The sequence below is a fragment of the Mesoplodon densirostris genome, chromosome 6 (genome assembly GCF_025265405.1).
Source record: "Mesoplodon densirostris isolate mMesDen1 chromosome 6, mMesDen1 primary haplotype, whole genome shotgun sequence".
Lineage (NCBI taxonomy): Eukaryota > Metazoa > Chordata > Mammalia > Artiodactyla > Ziphiidae > Mesoplodon > Mesoplodon densirostris.
The window spans coordinates 105,027,903-105,052,992 of record NC_082666.1 but is presented as its reverse complement, the minus strand read 5'-3'; the positions used below and the strand labels follow the sequence as shown (position 1 = coordinate 105,052,992).

General features: G+C 41.5%; 1 pseudogene; it reads left to right on the top strand.

The window, feature by feature from the left end:
• Positions 1–4,789: 4,789 nt before the first annotated feature.
• LOC132491661 (3-hydroxyisobutyrate dehydrogenase, mitochondrial-like) overlaps positions 4,790–25,090 on the top strand; it is a 30,563-nt pseudogene continuing 10,262 nt past the window's right edge.

Sequence of the window (25,090 nt, the reverse complement as noted above, 5' to 3'; positions counted from 1 at the left end):
GCCCCTCCTGGGCACTGTGTGGGGTTCAGCAGCATCCCTGGCCCCACCCATTTGATTCCAGGGTCCTCTCCACCCCAGTTGTGACCACCACAGATTTTCCCAGACATCTCCAAAAAACTGGGGGAGGTGGGGGCAGGATGGCCCTGGGTGAGGACAGCTGTGTTGAAGCAACCAGCCTGGCCCAGGGCAAGGTCTGCCCCAATCCCGTCAGAACCTGCATTTAGAACTGCCCCTTCCCTCTCCCACCTCCCCTGCCCTGCAATGGTCTCCGAGACATCATCCCCATGTAATCAATCACACCTTCTCAGTTTACTGTCCCCAGCACCTAGAGGAGTGTCTGATGTGTAGTAGATGCTTCATAAATACTTGCTGAATAAAGGAGTTGAATAAGGGATGAGTGGATGAATGAATGAAGGTTACCATGGAAGGAGGGGGGAGATTCCCTTTCTGGCTCTCGGGGGTTGGGAGATCAAGTGAAAGATCCATCCTAAATAGGCTGACCAGCCTTCTTGGGTTCCCCAGGAATGAGGGTTTCCCCACAGTTCCAGCGCTCAAACCTGAGCGGTCCTGGGCAAACTGGGGGCGGGTGTTGGTCACCCTATGTAAACAGTAACAATTCCAACTGCAATAGCAATGGCCAAGGACCTCTAGGGTCTTACTGACCAGGCAGAGTTCTTTACCTGGCAGGGAAAGTGACACAGGAGGGAGGGAGGAGTCTTAAGGAAGAACATCCCACACGACAATGTGTGCCAATGGTCCTGGGCCCAAGGTCACACCTGACCAGGGCTTGCTTTTTTTTTTTTCTAGTTTACTTTTTCCCACATGGGTATGCAATTGTCCAAATGCCATTTATTGAAAACTCCTTAATTTCCCCACTTTCTGTCATATCAAGTTATCATATATCTCTTTTTGGATCTTTATTCTATACCATAGAGCTTTACGTCCCATTCTTGCACCACTAGGGCTGTTTCATCACTCTAACATTATTTTTTATTCATTTATCTTTTTGGCCATGCCATGCGGCATGTGGGATTTTATTTCCCTGACCAGGGATCGAACCCGCGCCCCCTGCAGTGGAATCTCGGAGTCTTAATCGCTGGACCTCCAAGGAAGTCCCCAGGGCTTGCTTTGACATCCATCGAATGGTGGCGGGTGGACACGGGGAGCAGCTGTCTGTGAGCCATCCTGTGTAGAAATGCAGGGTGGAGAGCAGGACAGCTGGAGCGGGAGGGGAAGAGGCGGAGGAGGGAGGGAGGGTGGGCGGGCGAGAGACAGACAGAGAGTTTCCGGAGACAATAGCTCTGGCCATGTCCTAGGGCATGAAAGCTGAAAATAGCTCCTAGTGCCCGGAGCCTTGGAGCCGCAGCCTGTGAGCCAGGGTGACTGGCTCTCCTCCCTGGTGTGTGTGTGTGTGGGTAGCTCTGGGCTTCTCAGGCTGGGAATGGGGTGCACGGAGCAGGGACGGAGTAGGGACCCTTCTCTCTGGGACCTCACGGGCCATCCTTAGCTCACAAAGCTGAGCCACTCCTGGCCCTACAAGTGGGGGGCTTATCCTCCCTGTCCACTGGATAACACCCCCTCACACACAACTTCCCCGTGTGTGCTCCCAGCAGCCAAGAGAATCTGTTTTTAAAAGATTTGGGGGTGGGGGGTAAACATACAAACAAGAGAAGAATGCATACTTTTTCAGAATGGGAATGGCTCTGTGTAACCCCACCCCCAGGGTAACCACAGTCCTGACCTCTAACACCCTTGACGAGTCAGCCTTGGTCTGGGCTTGCGGACCCATGGAAGCTTCCTCATCCCCTCCTTCAGACCCCGTCTCTCCCTCGGGCGTCTTTGTGAGAAGCACCTGGGGAAGTGGCACTGCTAGGCTGTACTGCTGCTAGAACTCCACCTGGGCTCCACCAGGCTCCAGGCCCCGCCCTGTGCACCTCTCTGACCCTGAGGCACCTCAACTGGTAGGAGCGGCATCACCTTCCCTCCCGGGACTTGTGACACTTAAGGGAGACACCGAAAAGCCAAGCGTTTGGCTCCCTGGCTGGCAAAGAGCAGGTGCTCAATTGTATTAAGTGTCCGTATCAGTGAGGCTTCTCCAGACAAACAGAATCTATAGGGTGTGTGTGTGTATACACACACACACACATACATATGTACACGCATACAAAAATATACAGCTGTGTATATATGCAGTATGCATACAGACATACACATATAGTATATGCAATACACACATACATATATACACACGTATATAAAATGCATCGTTTGTATATATACAGTATGTATACACACATACAATACACATATACATATACACTATACATACATATCAAATGCATAGTTTGTATATATACAGTATGTACACATACATATAACATATGCAATAGACACACCTAGGTACATATATATCATACATATATACACACATACAAAGATATTTCGATGTGTACATATACAGTATACATACATATATAATATATGCAATACACGTACATACATATAGACACATATATACACCTACATATAAAAGCATGTAGCATAAAAATATATATGTACTGTACATATAAATTCATCATATATATACATATATATCATATATATAAGATATATACACATACATATACACAATGTATACACACACATACACACCTATATGTAAATATGTGCATGTACATACACATATATATACATATGCAAGTGTGTCTATATATAGTATATACATATATACATATAATACCTATGCAACATATACACATACAGGTATACAACATATATACACACCTATATATAAATATACACTGTATACATACATACATACAGTGTACATATACTGTATATATACACACACCCATATATCAATATATGGGTGTGTGTATATATACAGCATGTTCACATTTATAATATGTATACTATATATATACACATACATACATGTATACAATATATACACACAAATATATAGGCTTGTATGTATACTGTATATAGTACTTACACATATAATACAAACGCACACACATATAAACATGTGTATACATATATATAATATGTATACACACATATACAAATTAATAGGCTTGTATATATTCAGTATTTTTACATATATAGTTTTGTTTTAAGGAGTTGACTCATGTGACTGTGAGGCAGGCAAGTCCCGGCAGGACTCTGGGCTGGAGACACAGGGAAGAGCTGATGTCCCAAGGCCATTGGAGGAACAGTTCCCTCTTTCTAGGGAACCTCATTTTTCTCTCCAGTCCTTCAACTGATGGACGAGGCCCAGCCACGCCGCGGCATTGACAGTCTCCTTTACGCAAAGTGGACCAATTTCAGTGTTAATCTCTTCTGAAAAATACCTTCCTGGCCACATCTGGAATAATGTTTGTGGCTGCCGGTGCCCCACGCAGTGCGCACATGAGATTAACCATCCCCGTGGCGATGATGACACTTTATTTTCTCCCTTGAACATGGTCCCTACTATTCCAATTAAAATGGCAGTGCCATGAGGGCAGGGCATTTCCTTTTTTGCCAGTACTGAGCGTCCGCGGTCTGGTGCCTAGCATAGGCTAAATACACGGCATTTTTGTGAACAGAAGCTGGGATTCCAGCTGTCATATTTAATGAGGAATTATAGTCTTCTTATTGGGGGGGGAGGGGGGGTTTCATGGTACGTCAAGGGCGGGAGTCGAACCCGCCACCCCAGGCCCCGAGGGGTCTCCTCGGGTCCCCACTTCGGGCCGGTGGGTGTGGCTGGGGGCAGCCGAAGACGTGCGTGCGTGCGTGTGTGCGTGTGTGAGAGCGGGCGTGTCCACAGGGTGGGCCGCGCGCGCCGGGAGTGGTTCGGCCCGGTTCCCGTCTCATTGTGCTCGCCTCACGCAGCCCTGAGTTCGCAGCAGCGCTGGAGGCCCGGGGCCTGTGACCACAAAGAGGGAGCTGGGGGCCGGACGGGAGCGCGGCGGCGGCGGCTGAGGCCCAGGCCAGGCCCCCTCCCCTCACCGCCCGCCTGCCTGTTTGCCCCGCCCCCGCCGGCGGCGCCGCTCCCCTCCCCCAACCGCCAGACTAGCACGGTGCGGGGGCGGCGCGCGAAGACATGGGGGAGAAGCTGGAGCTGAGGCTGGAATCGCTCGTGGGGGCCGAGCCCGCTGTCTGCCCGTGGTCGCTGCCAGTCTACGTAAGTGCCACCCGTCCCCTCCTCCCGGACCCCCGCCTCTCTTCCCCCACGGCGCGCGCTGAGCCCACCGAGAAATGGAGCGACTCGAGTCGCCAGACCTTCTTTGGAGCCCCGCTTCCCGCCCCGCCGTGGTTCTCCGCGGCCGTTTCCAGCCCCCGCGCGCAAAGTGGGCAGAGGGGAGCCGGCGCCGGCCGGGGGCGCAGACTCGGCCGCGGGGACCCCGCGCTTCTGAGGGGCGCCCGAGCCGGTCTGCGGTTGGCTCTGCAGGGCTGGGGACCCCGGTCTCCCCGGGCCTGGACTGCCGGCGGGCTTGCCCTTCTGTACTTTAGGATTTGACATGTAGGGTTTCTTTTGCCTGGTAGTTTATTCTTAGCGCTGTCAACGTGCTTAGGTTTTTTTTTTAATTTTTTTTTTTATTTTTGAGGGCACCCTTTCCTCCCTCTCTCAAGTTTTTTGTGTTTCTGTTTTGTTTTGTTTTAGTTAGGCATTTTGTCCCTCTGATCTTGAGTGGGTGGGCTGGCAGGACACTTGGAGAGGAGGCGTGCTGTCCCCTGATCTTGAGTGGCCTTTGGAAAATGACACGCCAAAGGGAAATTTACACACAATCCGGTGATTCCAGAAATGCAGGGTGTCCGGCCAGGTGGGCGTCCGGCCTCTCGTCCCGTGTGGCGGCGTGGTGCGCGTGTACCTTGTCTCAGGGTTTACGCTTGGGCCCCGCAGCCCACCTTCCGGAGGGAAAGCGCAGCGGGCGCCTTGGGCCGGCGCCTTTGGGGCGCCCTTTCATGCGCTCAGCTTGCGGGGGACCGGCCTCCAGGCAACCCGGCGGGGAAGCCCGCGCGAGCCGCGCGTGTGTGTCAGTTTTGTGGAAAGTGTGTCGCGGCCGGGGTCGGGACGCTGGGACCGCCGGGAGCCGATGTTGACTCCGAGCCCAGGTTCTCCACAGTTATCTGAGGTCCGAGGGTTTCCAGCCCTCCACTGCGCACTGGCGCTTTCTAATTTTGCCCTTCCTGTGCCTGGAGGCGCGGCTGAGCCTGGGCTCTGGCTTTTCCAGTTGGGTAACTCCAGGCGGCCCGGGTGGGCGGCCTGAGCAGCAGTGGGCCGGGCGGGGAGACATGCCAGGGGAGGGAAACTGAAAGTGGGGAGAACCTTCAGAACTCCAGCTGATCCACTTGCCTCGCCTCCCCGCCCCTCTTACTGCATTTGTCATGCAGGGGATGGCTGGCCGGCACATCTTTCAAACTGTAATAATTTGTGTATCCTTAGTAGCCGTGAAGCATAGTTCACTTGTAGTGCACAGTTGTAGGAGTTTTGATCGCCATCAGGCGGCAGAGCAATCCTGTCATCCCATTTGCTGCCCTTTGGCGCCAGGGTGCCTCTAGCCTCTTGGCCACTAATCTCCTCTCCGTCCCTAAGGTTTTGGCTTTTCCAGAAAGTCAGATAAACGGAACAACAGCATGTAGCTTTTTGATTCTGGCCGCTTTGGCTCAGCAAAAGCTATGCGAGATTCCTCCCGGGTTTGTTTTGTTGTTGTTGTTGTTTTAAATATTTATTTAGTTAGTTATTTACTTGGCTGTGCTGGGTCTTAGTTGCGGCACATGGGATCTTCATTGCCGTGTGCAGTATGTTTTAGTTGCGGCGTGGGGGATCTAGTTCCCTGAGCAGGGATGGACCCTGGGCCCCCTGCATTGGGAGTGTGGAGTCTTAGCCACTGGACCACCAGGGAAGTCCGTCATCCCTGTTGTTGTGGGTACGAGAAGCCACTCCTTTTTCTGGCTGTGTTGTATTCCATTTTCCGTTTGTCCATTCACCTGCGGGTGGCAGGACTTGTGGGATGTTTCCAGTTTTGAGGGGATCAGGAATAAAGCTGCTGTAAACATCCCAGGGAAGGTTTCCATGTGAACTTGGGTTTTTACCTCACTTGAGAAAATACTCAGGAGTGGGACTGGGGTCTGTGCTAAGTGTATGTTTAACAACCCTTCTGCATCTTAGAAATTGGTATTTTTGAATATTGGAAGAGTTTAGAAATCCACTGTGACCCAGCACCCGGGCACTTGAAACGAAGTTGAAAGTTCCTCTGGAGATGGTTACGTTGTCCCCGTCACTGTCTTTTATTCGAGGCAGAGCGAGGCCACAGATGTGTAACCCTTGTAAGGAAGGCCTCGTGTGTCCAGGCCCTGGCAGGACCTGGCTTTCTGGTGGTGGGCGGTTCTGAAGTGGAGAGCGTCTTTCCCTTGCTGGCCGGACCTCGCTTGGCAGGGTGCGGGGTGTGCTGCCTGCCTGGCCGGGCGCTCTTTCTGCCGGTCAGCAGCCGTTCCTGGTGTGTCTGTCCTACTACCAGGCAGGAGGTCAGGGGCCCTAGTGACGTGCTCAGCGAGCCGCAGCCTTCCTAAAGCTTTGCGGGTAATGTCTGCTACCCTCCCATTTCCCTGCTGAGGAATTTTGCTTTCTCATGGGAAGTGAGGGGCCAGTACTTTATAAGAGTTCATATTTTGTGATGACTCGATGCTGAATACATTAAGAAAATGGGCTCCTTCCAGAAGCTTAACTTCTCAGAAGGTCAGATTTCGCATGTGACTGCACGTTTGAAATGAGTGAGCTTGTTTGTTCATTGATTCATTCATTCTGCAAGCACCTCCTGGATATTTACAGTGAGTGTTCCAGGGGGCGCGGAGGACAGTAGACAGTATTCTTTTTTTTTTTTTTGATTTTTGAATTTTATTTTATTTTTTTATACAGCATGTTCTTATTAGTCATCAATTTTATACACATCAGTGTATACACGTCAATCCGAGTCGCCCAGTTCAGCACACCACCATCCCCACCCCGCTGCGGCTTTCCTCCCTTGGTGTCCATACGTTTGTTCTCTACATCTGTGTCTCAACTTCTGCCCTGCAAACTGGTTCATCTGTTTGAGACAGCTTTGTACTTCCCGCTTCCAGGGGCTCTCGTGTGGGCGCTGCGAAGCGGGGTTTTAGATGGTGCAAGGTGGAGGCTGGGCACTAGAACCAGTGCCCAGTGCCCGGGTGTACGTGTGCTAGATGGGGCGTGCGGCCTAGGACTCCTGCCGGCTCGGTGACCCCGGCCGAGTGCTCTAAGGCTTCTAGGTCTCAGTGTTCTCATCTGTAGCATGGGCTGAACAGGACTCACTCTCTCTGGAGGTTACAAGGTTGCACTGTGTTAATGCTTGTAGACCCTACAATGTAGGACACTTAGGACAGTTTGGAGCATCGTTAATTGTTCCACAGATATTACCTGGTCTGTTGAATGACTTTGCCTGGTACACGCCAAAGCGATTAGGATATTGGTATATCCCAGCTTCATTTCCTTTCCATTAAAACAGGGCTCAGGAAAAAAAATTCTGTTTTTCAGTAGTCGTATCATATAGTGGAAAGGGCACTGGTGTGAAGGCAGCTTAGGATTTGAATTCCAGGGCTTATGCTGTCTGTGGCCTGGGCAGGTTACTTTTGAACTGCAATCCCCACACTTGTAAAATGACATTAAAAACCACTCTTTCTGTGGGTTCTTAGAATTAATTAAGCAGGCTATGTGTGTAAAGTATCCTGGCACTTGAATGAGTTGTCAGAACCAAGGGCTGCTGGAGACGATGCTTCCGCCCTAGGTAATCTCCCCTTCTACTGGGCGGCAGGTAGACACAAGCACAGTAGTCAGTGCTCTGGAAGAAGTGAGTTCTGGTGCTACAGAGCACAGAATCTTTTTAAAATTTAATTATTATTTTATATTGGAGGTTAGTTGATGTACCATGTTGTGTTAGTTTCAGGTGTACAGCAAAGTGGTTTAGTTGTTCATATATCCATTCCTTTTCAGATCCTTTTCCCGTACAGTTTGTTCCAGGCTATGGAGTAGAGTTCCCTGTTCTGTGCAGTAGGTCCTTGTGGATTATCTGTTTTATACAGAGTCGTGTGTCTATGTTAATCCCAAACTCCTAATGTATCCCTACCCACCCCACCCCCCCACCTTTCCCCTTTGCAGAGCACAGAATCTTGGAAGGGAAAGTTCAGGGTAGGCTTCTTGGAGGAGGTGCCATCCTTTCTAAGGATATGTAGAAGCTCCTGGGGTGGCAGGAGGGAGCCGTGTGTGTCAAAGTTTGAGAAATATAAGAAAATATGGCAAAACTAAGGTATAGGACTAGAACTCAGGGTTTGGGAAAGAAATGAGAGTTGATACTGGAAACCTAGTGGGGCCCAACAGAACGGGGCCTTGTTTGTCCTGTCAGAAGTTTAGATGTTTATCCTGAAGGCTGTGGGAAACCCTAAAGAACAGTGAGATGGACTTCTGGTTTAGAGACTCACTTGGACCTCCATGTGCAAGGCACTTGATTGGGTGCAGGGTGAATTGTAATCTAAGGTTTCCACTTAAGTTATAAAAGGTTGGACTGGATTTTGCAGATCTGAGAGAGAATGAGTGGGGCCTGGTGACCAGTTAGAAAAGGGAGGGCAGCCAGCGTGGGTGACAGTTTACAGCTGCATCTTTTTGAGAGATACAGAGCACAGTAGGAAGGTATTGGGGGTGGCGAGGGGATCTTACTTCATCTTCAGTGCTTTAGAGGGGCCTGGTAGACAGGTCTGGGCCCAAGGTTCAGATCTGGGCTTTGGGGGAGGAGAGGTGTTTGAAGGCATGGGAGAGACTTAGGTTACCCACAAGAAGATCCAAAGAATCATAGGTCTGAGGGCTTTTTAAGTGGGTATACTGAGGAAGTTTATAAGCTGAAAGAAAGCAGCCAGCAGAGAAAGGGTGTGAAGATCTAGGAGAGGAAATGATTGTTCATTTGTTTTCAAAAAGCTGAATACTTATCGTGTGCCTGGCCCTTTTCTAGGATCTGGGGTTCTCACCATGTGTTACCTCTTCTGCAAGGACAGTTCAACTCATTCCCTGGTGAAGAGAAGTCAGATTATTCTTTGCATCCCATTCAGGGGTAGGCACTGTTCTGTACCTCTGAAGGGACTTTACTTAACGAGAGTAATAAGTTAGAAATCAAAAGAAATTAGAGCTGGAAGGGACCTTAAAAGCCACTGTACTTAATTTTGCCTAATATTTTACATTGATTGTAAGAAAAATGCAGAGCCCATTCTCTTCAGAATTCCTTCACTGAACTTTCTTTATGACTTTCATCCAGTGGGTCTAGCTTGTAAATTTTGGCCTCCTCCTAAATTTGCTTCTTCATCCACATTACATTTTGCCCTGACTATGGTAGAAACTCCTGGGTGGTTTCTCGGCCCCTGGTCTCAGTTCCTCTGAGTTCATCTGCCTACTCGGATTGAGTGATCTTCTAACATGACAAGATATGCCTAAAATAATGCTGCTAATGGCTTGCCCACACAGAGTTAGTGCATACTAGCCGCCCAGTGTGTGCTCTGCACAGAGGCCTGTAGTCTGAACTGTGCTTTGCCAAGCCTCCTGGGGCTCTTTGGCCCTGAGGAAGGGGAGCTTTTTGTGATCACTCTCTTTATCTAATTGGTCCTTCAGCTGCGGGGCGCCTTTCTCTAATCAGCGGAGGCACCCTTACTCAGCCAGTGGTAGCCCCAGGCCTCATCACTTGTGGGATACAAGCCATGCTCTCTCCCAGGCTTGCTTGGGCCAACATCTCTATTTTTATTTCTGTCTCTTCTCACACTTGGACCGCTGGTCTTTAGTCATCCCCACCTGCAGTATTTACAGTGCCCAGCAGGTGTCAGGCTTGAGTGTATTTGCACAGGTGCTCCCTGTGCAGTTAATGGACCTCCTACTCCAACTCTGCATAGCCTCATCTTTCTAGATGGTACTCCAGGGTTATCATGAAGCCGTCACTTAGATATAACTTTTGGCCTCCATAGGCACTTCTGTGCTTTATGTCATGTGATTGAAATTTTGACTTTATAGATCTTCCTCCTTAATGAGGCTTTAAGGACAGGAGTCATTTCTAATCCTTAGCACAGAGCAGATGCTTTTTAAAGGTGATAAAATGTATGGTTTAAATGACTCATTTTACAATAATTTTGCTTTAGCTTCTGATAGAAATAAAGTTTCCAGATGTTGTGTTCCTGCAATAAGAAAGAAAGATGTGACCTTCCAGTTGTGTAAAGCTCATCAATGCTGTGTAAGTGCATCAGGTGCGCTAAGGAACGTGGAGCCAAGTGGTCTAGTTGTGAGAGAGAGAGATTTAACTATGTTAACAAAGGTAAGCCTTCATTGTGTCCTGCCAACATTTGACAGTTGCTTTTGGGCAAACTAAATTTATAAAATTTTAAACTGTTCCTCCCCTTTAAAGGGATTGAATATTTGGCCCCTTTGGTGCACCTGTGTCTTGTGAATTGTCCAATTGGAGATGGAGGTTTAGAAAGTGAATTTTAGTCTTGTTTAAGTCTCTTCCCATCAGACTGGTCTCGTGATTTCCTAGACACCATGTTACTTCCTGTCTACCTTTCCTTGGTGGTGTTCATGCCTGGATTGTCTCCTGTACCTGCTCAAACCTTGGTCCATTCTCATTTGTACCATGGAAGTTTGTCATGCCGGATACTGTCAGAACTAATTTTACTTAAGTTTGTGTTAAGGTGCAAAGCACACGTTTTGTATATTATCTGTTTTTTGTGTTTGTTTATATTTTTATGGTTTCTCTTCAAGAAATATTATGAGTAGGGAAATAACAAGATGTAAAGAGAAAAAAGTCATCGTTCTCTTTTAAGTTGTTAGAACATCTACCTGCAATCATAATGCACTGTGGTATGTGTTAAAATAGGAAATATGTGTCATGTCCCGTAGGAGCAGGAAAGTCAGTGGTGTTAGTGGGGGTGTGTCATGGAAGTAATCACAAAGCAGGTGACTGCTGGTTGGGGTCCTGAAACATTAGTGTGTGTTCCCTGTGTCCAGTAGTGGTCTGGATAGGTCAGGAAGCGTGCCTTTCAATTTGAGGGAACAGAGGGTTTGAGGTCCTCTCTGTTCTATTGCTCTAGTATAGTGTACTGCATAGCAGCTCATAAAATACTGGGTTTATAGTTGATATTTAAATCGCTGATTGATCATCAAGATTGGGATGTATCATTGGAAATGAAAATAGGAAGAGTCTTATGCTTTTTAGGTTTTTCCTTTTATTCTGATGTTTCAGAAGGCTCTTTGATGGGGCACTTTTTATTCTCCCATACAATTCCATGAATACTTATACCCTGGCACTTATTTTAATGGCATTTTCAATTTATAAATGTCTCTGAAACACATACTGTAAACTATTTGAGGGTAATGACCATGGCCATTGATGGCACATCTTAAATGTGCATCGTGTTAATGTTTGAGTGTCAAGTGGTCTACCATCAATGCTTCCTTCTTTCACCCAGTTTTCTTCCTCATTTCTTTCTCCAAATTTGTCTCATTTTTCTACTCTCCCTTTTGCTTCTCTATTCTTGCTTTCTCTTTCCCATTGCATGTGTCATTCTTCTTCTTCTTCTTCTTCTCCTTCTGACTTCATTATTATGGCCAACCAAAACCTTTTCTAGGATTGTCTCTATCTTCCTTTCCTCTTCTTTGCCATCCACAAACTCTTACAGAATATTCTTGCTTGACTCCGTTACTTCCTAGCATACCCATGTACTTCTTGGTCACTTTAGAACATTGAAAAGTGTTGGAATTTTTAAAAATAGGTAATTATAATCAGTCTTCTTTCACCTCTGGCATAAGACTCTTCTTCCTCAATCTGACCATTCTTAAATCTAGAAGTACTTCAGCTCATTGGTCTCCCTTACCCCCATGTTTAGGCCAAAGAACTTGTGAAACCTTAGCCCTGTTTAATACTTGAATTTATCAAAACATAAGAGGGCTAATTCTGCCTAAGGGCACCAAAGAAGAATAAAAACGCCACAAATAAACGTTTAGTCCAGATTTATAATGGACTCTTAAGTGCCTAGTTGAGTGCTAACCGTTAACTCACTTGAACAACAGGGGGGTCATGACTCAAACTAACATGTTAATTGTATAGACACTTCACTTCACCATTCCTCAATGTAGCTGATAAACTGCATCCAGTTAGCTTAAGTAACATGAATGATAAATTTCCCTGTGTGTATAAATTGGGAGTTTCTCAAGTTTTCGTTTTCCCTTTGTACAACTACTGACTGCCACCTCGCTTGGTCAGTGCAATAGGAAATGATGACTAAGAAACACATTGTCTCAATATCAGTGGACATTATGTCCTAGTAGTCTATAAAAATCTCAAAATTCTTAATCTAAAAGGTAGTTCTGCCAATCTTATATCCTTTTCCTTTGTTAATATAAATATCCAATCTATGAAGGTCTCAGTTTCCTTACTTAGAATATGAGGTGGATAGATTTGCTAATATCTAGTGACCTTTCCAATTTTAATATTCCCTAGTTATAAGGGCTGAGCCGAATACAATGGCTCCCTTAATCATTAACCTTGCTCATGATGAAAGTTATCAGCAAGTTCTACTTGTAAGAGATCAAACATTCATATCCATGTATATTGTAGCACATTGACTTTTACAGAACTCAAAGTAACACAACATAGTTACATTCATAGACTTAAGGTCACTGTGGTATACTTTACAATTTTTCTTTTCCCTAGTAAGGAAATGTAGATCCCTAGGAAGGGATTTCTTTCTCTGCCTTTCAGTAATGTAAGCCTTTTATTATCTCTTGGATCCTAAAAATGGGTAGGGTTTTGGCAGATGGAGCTTAGGACAGACATTCCAGGTGACAGGGACAACACGAGAAAGGGCAGAAGGAAGAATGGACTTTCAGAAATACTTGATATCTTACATGATGAGAGCAGCGTTTCACAATCTCTGTCCTGCAGAACACTGGTTTTAGATGATGTTAATGTAGTTACAAGACAGAAGCATTTGGGAAGAGCTGTACTCTACATCCCGACATGAAATTCAAGTTTCACTTTGTTACATTACATACTCTGAAAAGTTTTGGAGGAAGGAATTGATTTATTTTTGTTTAATTCAGTCTTACTCACAGTTACTTGACAAACCTATATTCAGCTGATGGGACTGTATTTTGTGAAAGGCCAATCGGAGAAATGGTGAGATGGAGCTTAGGATATTTCTCTATTGGGACAGGCATGTGATTATTTTTCTTATAATTCTTTACTGTTTGTCGTAACAATTGTTACTTTGCAGGAGTCAGGTTTTTTTTTACATCTTTATTGGAGTTTAATTGCTTTACAGTGTTGTGTTAGTTTCTGCTGTATAACAAAGTGAATCAGCTATATGCATACATATATCCCCAGGATTCAGTTTTAAGCCCTCTGTTTTTACCTGAGTTATTGGGACTCTTAGAAAGCTCAACAGTCCTGGAGTCTTCATCTCTGCTGTAGTTTCCAGACGCTCCTGGCACTTACCACTATTTTCTCTTGATTCTTTTCCTCCGGCTTCAGACTTCTTACGATTATGAGCTGATGGTTTTCTCCGCCTCTAGTGTCAAAACCAGCTACCTCACTCATCTTCATTGTCTCAGTTACAAGGTGTAATATTTCCCATGTTTATATGTGTCAAAATATACGTCAGGGATTGATACATAGCATATGCATAATAAAAATTGTATTTCTTTTTTTTCTTTGTTCAGAGGTATCCAAACACTGGCCAAGTTCTTAAATTGAAAGTAGAGTGATCTAACTTATTCAGCTCATCCAACCATCAATGTTGAATATTTGTCTTTTTTCTTACACATATTTCTTGTATTCCAATTGTGACATTCTAGAGCACAGTGAGTACATTTATAACTTATTACTGCATTACTACCTTGGCTATTCCTTGACCAAAATTTACTTCCCACAACTGACAGCCTAATTAACCTACTAGATTTTTTTTTAATGTACGCATACATTAAAAAAAATCTAGTAGCTTAACTTCATTGCTAATAACTGAATTTTTACATCTCTATGCACCCATGTATGCAACACCAGATCAAGATATTATAAAATATTTCTAACACCCTACACGGTTCTCTGTTACTTCTTTGTGTTCCATACTCTCCCAGGGCAACACCTAAGCTGACCTCTATCACCATATATGACATACATGGAAAGACACAGTGTGTATTCTTTGGTATCTGGCCTCTGGGTACATATCATTATATCAGTAGTTTATTGTTTTATTGTGTTTTCCTTATTTTTTAAACCTAGACATTCATACAGTGTCAAAGTACCACTGAGTTCTTCATATTATTATGTTGACCTCCATCTTCAGGGGCTTTCCACAGTCTTCCATGTGTCTTTCCACCTACTTTCTTTTCCGTCTAATTATGTTTCATTTAACCAACCTCAGCCAGCCTTCCTCCATATTCCCCAACACGTAGCACTCCTGTGTTCAGCCAGTTTTGTCCCCTATTCCATAAGCCCTTTGTGCCATTCCTGACACTGTGCCTGTTCCCTGCCCGGAAGGCCTGTTCCCTACCCTCTATATACTTGTTCAAGACTCAGTTTAAATGCTACCTGTTCTGAGAAGTCTTCTCAGAAGAAGCCAGTACTTTTTGGAATCCTTCTTTAATGAAATCCCATAGCAAGTGTAATCTGTCCTCCCTGATCTGGTATTTAATTATCCATTGTTCCTATCATATAGTGTTTGTTTTCCTTGTGTGCTGTTATTATTTATTGAAGCAGATTACAGTGACTTGAACCAGGAACTGGGTCATTTTCCTCTTCATTTTAGCGCAAGTTTCTGTGATATGAAGTTAAACTCTTTTTCCCTCACTTCCCATTCACCCTCAGCAGTTGTTAAACATGAAGTACAAGTGAAACTCATTGGTTAACAGGTTTTTGTGGTCCTTGTTTCTGGTCCCTAGGTCTAAGCTGCACTTCTGTAGTGCTAATTTGACTGATTTCTTATTGTCACATAACTCAGGAATTAACTAAATCATTACAAATTTAGCTCCACATAAGATAGTATAAGAAAAACCCAGTGGATATGAAAAGTTTTGGTCTGGAGGAGAGTGTTGTATGAGTCCTAGTTTGGTGGGACTCACACTTAATGATCGAGCCTTCCAATATTCCACTGTAAGTAAGAAAGAGGTATGCAAATATATGGTTAATATTTACCAGTGTTGATAGAAAAGAGAAGAGAGAAAGGGACGACAGATACTTTGAGGGCCTTTTGGAATTCATGAACAATTATGATTGGATGGGGAAAAAGAAGAACCGAGGGCTAACCTCCCACAAGTGAGGTCAGGAAAGAGAGAAGGGCTCATCTGGTATGCAGGTAGAGAGGTTTGACCTACAGAATCTTAGAAAACCTCAACAATCTGAGCAGCGTTGGCAAGAGGCAAACTAAAGGGCTAACAAAAGTCTGCAAAAGTCTCACACAAAGAACTCTGGCATGGTGTTCATCATCTAGCTAATCCTAACATGCAGACATTTATGAGAGTAAAGTCAGGTCTTTACCAGAGTGGGTTTCTTATTTGGGCAGCTGGGTCAAATGAAGAAAGGCAGGTGTAGGCTGCCAGAGTAATAAATAAGGAGAGGAAAAACAAAAAAGAATGAGACATATCATTAATCAGTGATTTCCCCCCAGTATTCTTAGCCTCCACCTTATCTCCATCTTACTGCTAACACAGGAACTAGACCGAACAGTGAGGTAAAAAAGGTCTCTACAGAAACTGAGGTAATATAGAAAATAAAAAATATAAAATTGTAAATTTTCTTCCTAGGGGTAATTGAGATGATAGTTCAATAATAACATAAGATCAGGTGAAGTCTACAGAAATTTTAGAAAAGCTGGACAAAGTAAGAAAACATCTGTTCACTGGCATCTGAATGTTAGAGAGACACCAAGACATGTGGGCCAAGTTGTGGAGAGAAGGGAAACACAAATGCAAGCTTAACATTTGGTGCAGCTTTTCTCCTTTGGACATTTGCTGATTCAAATCTTACAGCCTAGGAACTGAAAAGCCAAGGAGTTCAAAAGACTCTAACCACAGAAGCCAAAGGGCAACAGCTCAAGCTAAAGGCAACAACTAATGGAATGACAAGCTAAGTGTATCTTTAGTCTCACAGGGCTGTGGGAACCATTACATTTAAAGCGTAACAAATACAAGGGTAGTTGGGAATAGGGAGAATCCAAACTTTCACATGGTAATCCCAAAGGGCAACACCCGTAGGGAAGGACAAGACAGAAATAGACCAACCTTCACACAGACTGAAAAATGGCTTTGAATGAGCTCAAACTGAGAATGGACTAAGGTTACCAGTCCCTATAGTAACTGTCTGCCATGGGCCAAAGTAAATCTTTTCAAGAGAAAGATAACAACATCCAGAATGTGGAGGTATCTTTATAGTTTCCTAAAATAAGTTAAGCCCAATTTTAGTATAAAAAATAATTGGACATAACCAGGAAAAAGACTAAATGATCAAAAGTTCAAAAAAAGAAGAAAGAAAGAAAAACGACAACATAAATAGACACAGCAGGACAAGAGTTATCAGGCCTTGGTTAAAAAAAAACCAACAAAACTACTATGGTTAAACAAAGAAAATAGACACATGGCAAATAAGCATATGAAAAGATGCTACACATTCCATATCATCAGTGAATTTTGAATTAGAACAATAATGAGATACCACTACACACCTATTTAAATGGCTAAAATCCCAAAACTGAAATACCGAAGTTGGTGATGATGCAGAACAATTGGAATTCTCATTTGTGGCTAGTGGGATACTTGGCAGTTTCTTACAAAATAAACGAACTTTTACCATACAGTGATCTAGTAATCCTGCTCTTTGGTATTTACCCATAGGAACGGAAAAGTTCTGAAAAGTTATGAAAGTAAGAGCCTTTACAGTGAGAAAATTCTATGATTCTATGGTTTTTCAACTCATTAATTTGTGTAGTTCATCCATTTTACTCATTGTATACACTTAAGTATATTGTTCCTTGAAATGGCCATTCAAAGTTGTTTCCTGTGCCACACACTATTATTGTTAGGGTTGGTCCTGTGTAAATCTTAGCCCCACTGAATTAGTATTAACCCTAAACAAGCAGCTTTCTTCCATAAGGAAACAAAAAATGTTCAGAAATGTCCAAACTAAGGTTTTATAAAACTGTGTTATCAAATCTTATTTATCAAAAAACTTCAAACATAGCAGTATGAGTTCCCATATACCCTTTACTCAGCTTCCCCAAATGTTAACATTTTCTATTACTAGAGTATAATTATTGAAAGCAGGAAGTTTACATTGTCACAATGCTACTAACGATTTATAGACTCGTATTCAGATATTGCCTATTGTCTTGTGGTCCAGATTCAAATCTAGGATCCCTTATTGCATTTGCTTGTCATATCTCCCCATTCTTCTCTAATCTAGGATAGTTCCTCAGTCTTTTTTTGTCTGTTATGACCTTGAACTAATGGAAAATCCTAGCCAGTCATTTTGTAGAATTTTTCTCAAATAGGGTTTGTTTGATATTTTCTCATGGTTAGACTGAGGATATGTATTTCTTGACAGGAACACTTCAGGAGAGATATGCCATTTTCAGTACATATTAGAGGTGCAAACAAATCTGTATGTCTCACTACTGGGGATGCTAACGTTGATGACTTAGTTATAATGATAGCTGCAAAATCATTATTTTTCCCTTTGTAATTATTTGAGATTGTTCAAATATTCTGCTTCTTGTTTAATTTTCCCATACTAATTTTAGCATCCGTCAATTTTTGACTCCACCCATTACTGTGGTGTTTGATGATTGTTCATTTTCTATTCCCATCATTCCCTCTACATTTATTAACTATAATTTGAGTATAAGAAAGAGCTGTTCTTCTTCATTTATGTATTTATGTGGTTATTTGTTTATATATATACATACATCAGTGTGAACTTGTGGATATTTATTTTATTCTACGGGTTAAAATTTATTACTATCATTAATAGTTTTGTTTCTCTAAGTGTTCCATATTTGGTCACTGGTACTCCTTCCAGCTGTCTCCTATATTTTTCCTACATGGCCATACAATTTTTGGAGTAATATCTTACTTTCTGACACCATAAAATGCTCCAGACCCATCTTGTACTTTCCTCTGTCTCAGCCTTGAATCAGTCATTTCTCCATGGAGTTCTTGTTTCTTGCATTAATAATGGTATTCAGAAACCAGAATCTTGGTATGAGGTGGATTTATCGCTATCCAAGCTACCTCATTGTGTTTTCAGCAGAGAGAGCTAAAAATATATATACGAATACATAAAAATATACAAGTATCTCTATTTTCATATTATCTATCTGGGTGTGTGTGTATATACACACATTATCTATCATGTGTCTATCTACATATATATATATATAACTTCAAATTGATATATGAATTCACATTGATACCTTGATTCCAATCCAACACCACAGGGTTTATTCTAGCCTCCCTTACCCTTTCCTTGTTTGTAGCTCTTTTCTTTAACAATTAGAAACCTGATTCTCATTATTTGCAGTCTATTTATTCATTTGCTCAATTCTGGAATACACATAAAATATTTAAAAATCATTAACCTGTACACGTGTGAAAAATAAATTTACTAACAAGTTCAATATTTGTGTACATTTCTTTTTGTCTTTAGCTTTTCAGTATATATTGTGCATGGTTAATTACAGTATATTAAAATACTATTTTCCAAAGTTACTTAGGTTAGCTCTTTCCCACCTCCTTCAGTGTGTTTTTTTTTCTTCTGCAGTGTGAGAAAATCCAGTACTTTGTGTTCAACTCAGACTACCAAACCAGAAGTTCAAGCAGAAAAGGTGATAATCCATATGTGCACTAAGATCCCCAGGTGATTCTTTTCATTGGAGAAATATGAGGAACACTGCTTGACATCTCTACAGCTAAGATGTCTAAAATGAAACTTCAATTATTCCTTCTTCCAAACTGTCCCATCCTGCAAATCTGTTCTTCCTCAGTGAATGGTGCCATGACTCACACAAAAAGTAACTCAGGGCTTCCCTGGTGGCGCAGTGGTTGAGAGTCCGCCTGCTGATGCAGGGGACACGGGTTCGTGCCCCGGTCCAGGAAGATCCCACATGCCACGGAGCGGTTGGGCCTGTGAGCCATGGCCGCTGGGCCTGCGCATCCGGAGCCTGTGCTCTGCAGCGGGAGAGGCCACAACAGTGAGAGGCCCGCATATAGCAAAAAAAAAAAAAAAAAAGTAACTCAATGCAAAAACCTGGGAATGGTCCTCAATTCCTTCCTTTTCTTCACTTTCTGCATAGACTGCATCATTAGGTCCTCTGGAATCTCATCTCTCTCTCTCTCATCACATATGTAATGTTTCTCTTCATCTTCATTGCCACCATCTTAGCCACTACCATTTCTCCTTTGCTCTACTTGAACAGCCTTGTATCTACACAACTATCTTTTCATTTAATTGCTTTCTCTTTCATCTAAGATAAAGTCAAAATCCTTAGCCTTATAGATTCTGGCCTTGCCTTTTCTTGTAAGTTGTATTTTCATACTTACAAGTACAGGCACACTCACACACACACGTATAGTTGGTATTGTTAGTTTAGGTTTTGTTTGCCCTCCCATCCTAGCATGAGAAAATTAAGAAACAAAGTCAAACCAAAAAAAAACTTTAAAAATAAATTTGAATAGTATCCTTTCCCTCCAGAACAATTCTCTAAAGCAGTATTACCATTAATGGCAGTACAGACCAGAATTTTTTCCCTTAGACATAAAGGCATGGTGAAGAAGTCTCATTAAAAACTGGAATCTCAGCTTTCAATGTCAAATTCTGTCTCTATTCTTCTGCAGTAAGCCATAATGATTAAAGTATAGGAATCTGAATCAGAGGTCTGGTTTAGTATAATCTTTTTTGTAATAAGCTTTGTACCTTAGACAAGTCATTTATCTCTCCATTCCTTAATTTCTTCATTTATAAACAGAGATGTTAAGAGTATTGATATTCAAGGCTAATGAAAAAAGAATGCATCTAAGTACTGCATCAAACACTTTAAAAAGTAACCAGTTCAGGTTCTCTGCCCATTTTTAAATTGGAATATCTGGGGGTTTTTGATATTAAATTGTATGATTTCTTTAGATAATTTGGATATTAACTCCTTATCAGATATATCATTTGAAAAAATCTTCCATTCAGTAAGTTACTTTTTCATTTTGTGATGGTTTTCTCCTCTCTGCAAAAGCTTTTCAGTTTGATATAATGACACTTGTTTAATTTTACTTCTGTTGGCTATGCCTGAGGAGATAGACCCCCCAAAAATATTGCTAAGATCGATGTCAATATATTTTTCCTAGGGGTTTTATGGTTTCAGGTCTTAAATGTGAGTCTTTAATCCATTTTAAATTTATTTTTATGTATGGTATAAGGAAATAATTCAGTTTCACTCTTTTACAAGTAGTTGTCCAATTTTCCTAACACCATTTATTGTCTTTATTTCATTGTATGTACTTGCCTCCTTTGTTGTAGATTAATTGATCACATAACTGTGGGTTCATTTCTGGGCTCCCTATTCTATTCCACTGACCTATGTGTCTGTTGTTATGCTAATACCATAACGTTTTGATTACTATAGCTTTGTAGTATAGTCTGAGATCAGTGCATGTCATACCACCAGCTTTGTTTTCCTTTCTCAATATAGCTTTGGTTATTGGAGGTTGTTTGTTTGTTTGTTTGGATGATTCTATACAAATTTTAGGATTATTTGTTCTAATTCTGTGAAAAATGCCATTGGTATTTTGATAGGGGTTACATTGCTTTGGGAATACATACAAATGACCAAAAGACACATGAAAAGATGCTCAATATCACTAATCATCTGGGAAATGCAAATCAAAACCACAGTGAGATATCACCTTACACCTGTCAGAATGGCCTTGATGAAAAAGGGAACCCTTGTGCACTGTTCGTGGGAATGTAAATTGGTGCAGCCACTATGGAAAACAGTACAGAGGTTCCCCCAAATGTTAAAAATAGAATTACCATATGATCCAACAATTCAACTTCTGAGTATCTATCCAAAGAAAACAAAAACACTAATAAGAAAGGATGTATGCACCCCTCTGTTCATTTGAGCATTACTTATAATAGCCAAGATATGGAAGAAACTAGTGTCCATAAATAGATGAATGGATAAAGAAGATGTGGTGTATATATACACATATATATAATGAAATATTACTTAGTCCTAAAAAAGAATGAAATATCTTCACTTGCAACAACATGGATTGACCTAGAGTACTAGGTGTGCTAAGTGAAATAAGTCAGACAGATAAGAACAAATACTGTATGATTTCACTTATATGTGAAATCTAAAAAATAAAACAAAGAAAACCAAAGAGAAACAAACTTGTAGATACAGAGAGCAAACTGGTGATTACTAGAGGGGAAGGGGGATAGGGGACTGAGAGAAATAGGTGAAGGGGATTAAGTGGTACAAATTTCCAGTTATAAAATAAATGTCTTGGGGATGCAATCTACCGCATAAGGAATATGGTCAATAATACTGTAATAATTTTGTATGGTGATATATGGTTACTAGACTTATCATGGTGACCAATTCAAATGTATTTAGATGTTGGATCACTATGTTGAACACTTGAAACTAACATAATATTGTATGTCAACTATACTTCAATAAAAAAGTGACCATTTAACATTAATTGGTATTATAATTACATTTTCTCTGCATAAAGGCACATTTTATTGATTTTTTCATTATAAAGTATAAAAGTACCTTTTACTTTCAAGATGAGTTCTAAGATTACTTGCTAATGTTAATGTGGTAATTTAAAATACGTCTAGATATAATTTAATTTTAATTGCCTAACACAAATATGTCTGATATTCACCATTATGAATTCAAACCTATGAGTAAAGATGTCAAATGAGTCACCAAAACATTTTTGTGTATTGCCTCTCATTGAACCCTAAATGCTAACAAGACTTTTTGTTGGAATGAGGGATCAAAGTTTTATACTCTTTAAGAACTAATGCCATAGCTGTTTTATTTTTATAAATAAAGCTCTTTCCGTTTACTTTTTAGTGTACCATTTTTGAATGGCCTGGAAAGAGAAAAATTAGTATTTGGGCTGACAAAAATGATAAAGAGGCTCATTGCTGATGAAGGGAAGAAGACAGAAGAATAGAGAAAGAAGAATTCGTTCCTCTTCCAAAAGGGGGGCAAGATACTAGAGCTTTCTGCAGGGAAGCTGAAGCACACCTTTCTTTCTGAGATTTGAAAGGAAGAGATCCCCTACATTTAAATATCTAGAGTATATCTTCCATTTAAAAATGAACCTAGCTAATCATCCAGTGAGGAAGAAAAGAGTAAAATAGCCTTTGACCAAGTCGTTTCTGTGGTGTTCAATGCAACTAATTATAATGAATATCACGTATCTAATGAGTTCAAGAATTCCCCTTGGAAGAATTGGTCTGTCTTTTACAAAAAAGAGAGTTCAAGTGAGTTATTTGCATTTGGTAGGGAAGCTCTACTGTCTAAATGATACTCATTTAAAGGTGAAGTTCAGGGCTTCCCTGGTGGTGCAGTGGCTGAGAGTCCGCCTGCCGATGCAGAGGACACAGGTTCGTGCCCCGGTTTGGGAAGATCCCACATGCCACGGAGCAGCTAGGCCCGTGAGCCATGGCCGCTGAGCCTGCGCGTCTGGAGCCTGTGCTCCGCAACGGGAGAGGCCACAACAGTGAGAGGCCCGCGTACCGAAAAAAAAAAAGGTCCAGTTCAAAGTATGCCATAATTTGTTATTATATATGTAATTTTTGAATGTAATATACAGTTACATATGTATGTAACATCAACAAGAAGGTGACCCACTTTAGAGTCAAGAAAATATATAGGTGAAGTGTAAAAGGGTTGGAATAGATATACCATAACAGTAACAACAAAACAAACCAAGACAACAACAACAAAACTGGAGTGGCTAAGAAAATATCAGAAAAAAATATATTTTAAGACGAAAATTTTTACTAGAGACAAAGATATTTTAAACTCATAAAATGATTATACCATCTAGAATGTATAATAATTATAAACTTATATGCGCCTAACAACAGAACTTCAAAATACAATGAAGCAAAATCGACACAATGGAAAAGAGAAACAGACAGTTCTACAATAATAGTTGGATACTTTAATACCTTTCTTTCAATAGCAGAACAGACAGAAAATCAACAAGAAAATAAAAAAACTTGCACAACATTATCAGTCAACTAGACCTAACAGCCATCTATAAAACATCCCACCCAACAGCATCAGAATATACATTCTTTTCAAATGCACATGGATATACTATATGCTAGGCCATAAAACAAATTTCAGTACATTTTAAAGGATATAAACAATACAAAGTGTGCTCTCAGATGACAACAGAATGCAATAAGGAATCGTTAACAGAAAGAAATTTGTTGAAAATCACAAATGGAAATTAAACAATATATTCCTAAATAATTCATGGGTCAAGTAAGAACTCATAAGGGGAATTAGAAATAATTTGAGATGAATTAAAATGAAAGTATAACATATTAATACTTGATTGGTCACACATAGTCTTTTGAAAAGCAGAGGGGTTAGACAAAGAGATCTAAATTAATTAAAAAATCGTTTATTATTCTGGGAATAAAAAGAACTGGGCTTAGTCTCAGTTTTGCCTTTCTTTATCTTTGTGTCTGTCGATCATCTTGGAATAGTCATTACATAGTCAGAATACAGTTGCCATCTCAGGAATCAAATACTGTTATCTCTAGGGCTACCATACATAACAAGATACCACAAACTTGTTAACTTAAAAGAACAGAAATGTATTTTATCACAGCTCTAGAGGCCAGAAGATCAAACTCAGAGTGTTGAGAGGGCCATGTTCTTTCTGACGCCTCAAGGGGAGGATCCTTCTTTGTCTTAACCAGATTCTGGTGGTGGCCATCAATCACTGGTGTTGGCGTTTTTTGATTTGCAGCTGCATCACTCTGGTCTCTTCCACTGTTGTCACATGGAATTGTCTCTGTGTGTTCCTGTCTCTGGAAACAATTTAAATAGAAATTTCTATTTTTAAAAAACAAACTGTTGATTACTATGCTCTATTTAGATAGTTCCTCTAACCCACACCCACCTCCATTTCCCCATATGTATTTGAGAAGGAAAGAGGAACTCCTGTGAGCTATCCTATTGGAAAAAATCAATGATACATTGTTTTACTAGAGATGCCTCTTACCTAAAATATTTGAATTAAATATAAAATCTGGGGAAATTATCACCCAGTTTCCCTCTTCTAGAGGCATGATCTAAATGATAGGCAGCAGAATATTTTATACCCATGAGGTTTGCTAACATTATTGATTTGATCCAGAATCTGTATTTTCTCTGTAAAGAAAACAGTATTCTCTCCTTTCTTTAATTTATAATGTTGATGTCTTAAGATTATTGTCAGAGACGATGCTTGTAGTTCAAATGATTTGGCTGTATTTCACCAGTATTATTACAAGATAGTCAAACAATGGCTGGGCTCCAGTATAGACCTCAGTCCCTTTGTTCCACTGGGATACGGATGTGAAAGCCAGTGTTTCCTTATATTCCAAAGACCAAATAAATAAAACAAATAAATAAACACACACAAAAAAACAAGTAAATGAAACTATCTTAAAACCAGCTCTCTTTTCTTCCTCATCCATGTTAATTCTCTTCTACCTAAAATTACTTCCTGGAAGTGATTTTTATGTTTCTTAGAGCCTCTTTATGTATATATCCACACTAATGCATATAAAACTGTTCCTTGTAGATCTTTTACTTTTTCCATTTGAAGAATTATTTTCACATGTCATATAGAGTTTATCCATTGTCCTAGATATGCATTTTTCCTGTGTATTTGAGCATCATAGGAAGATAAATTCTACTCTTGAAAATGTTAACTGGTGACTGAGACACAGAAAGCTTTTCTTCTTACCATTTTTCAATAGTGAGTAGTAGATTC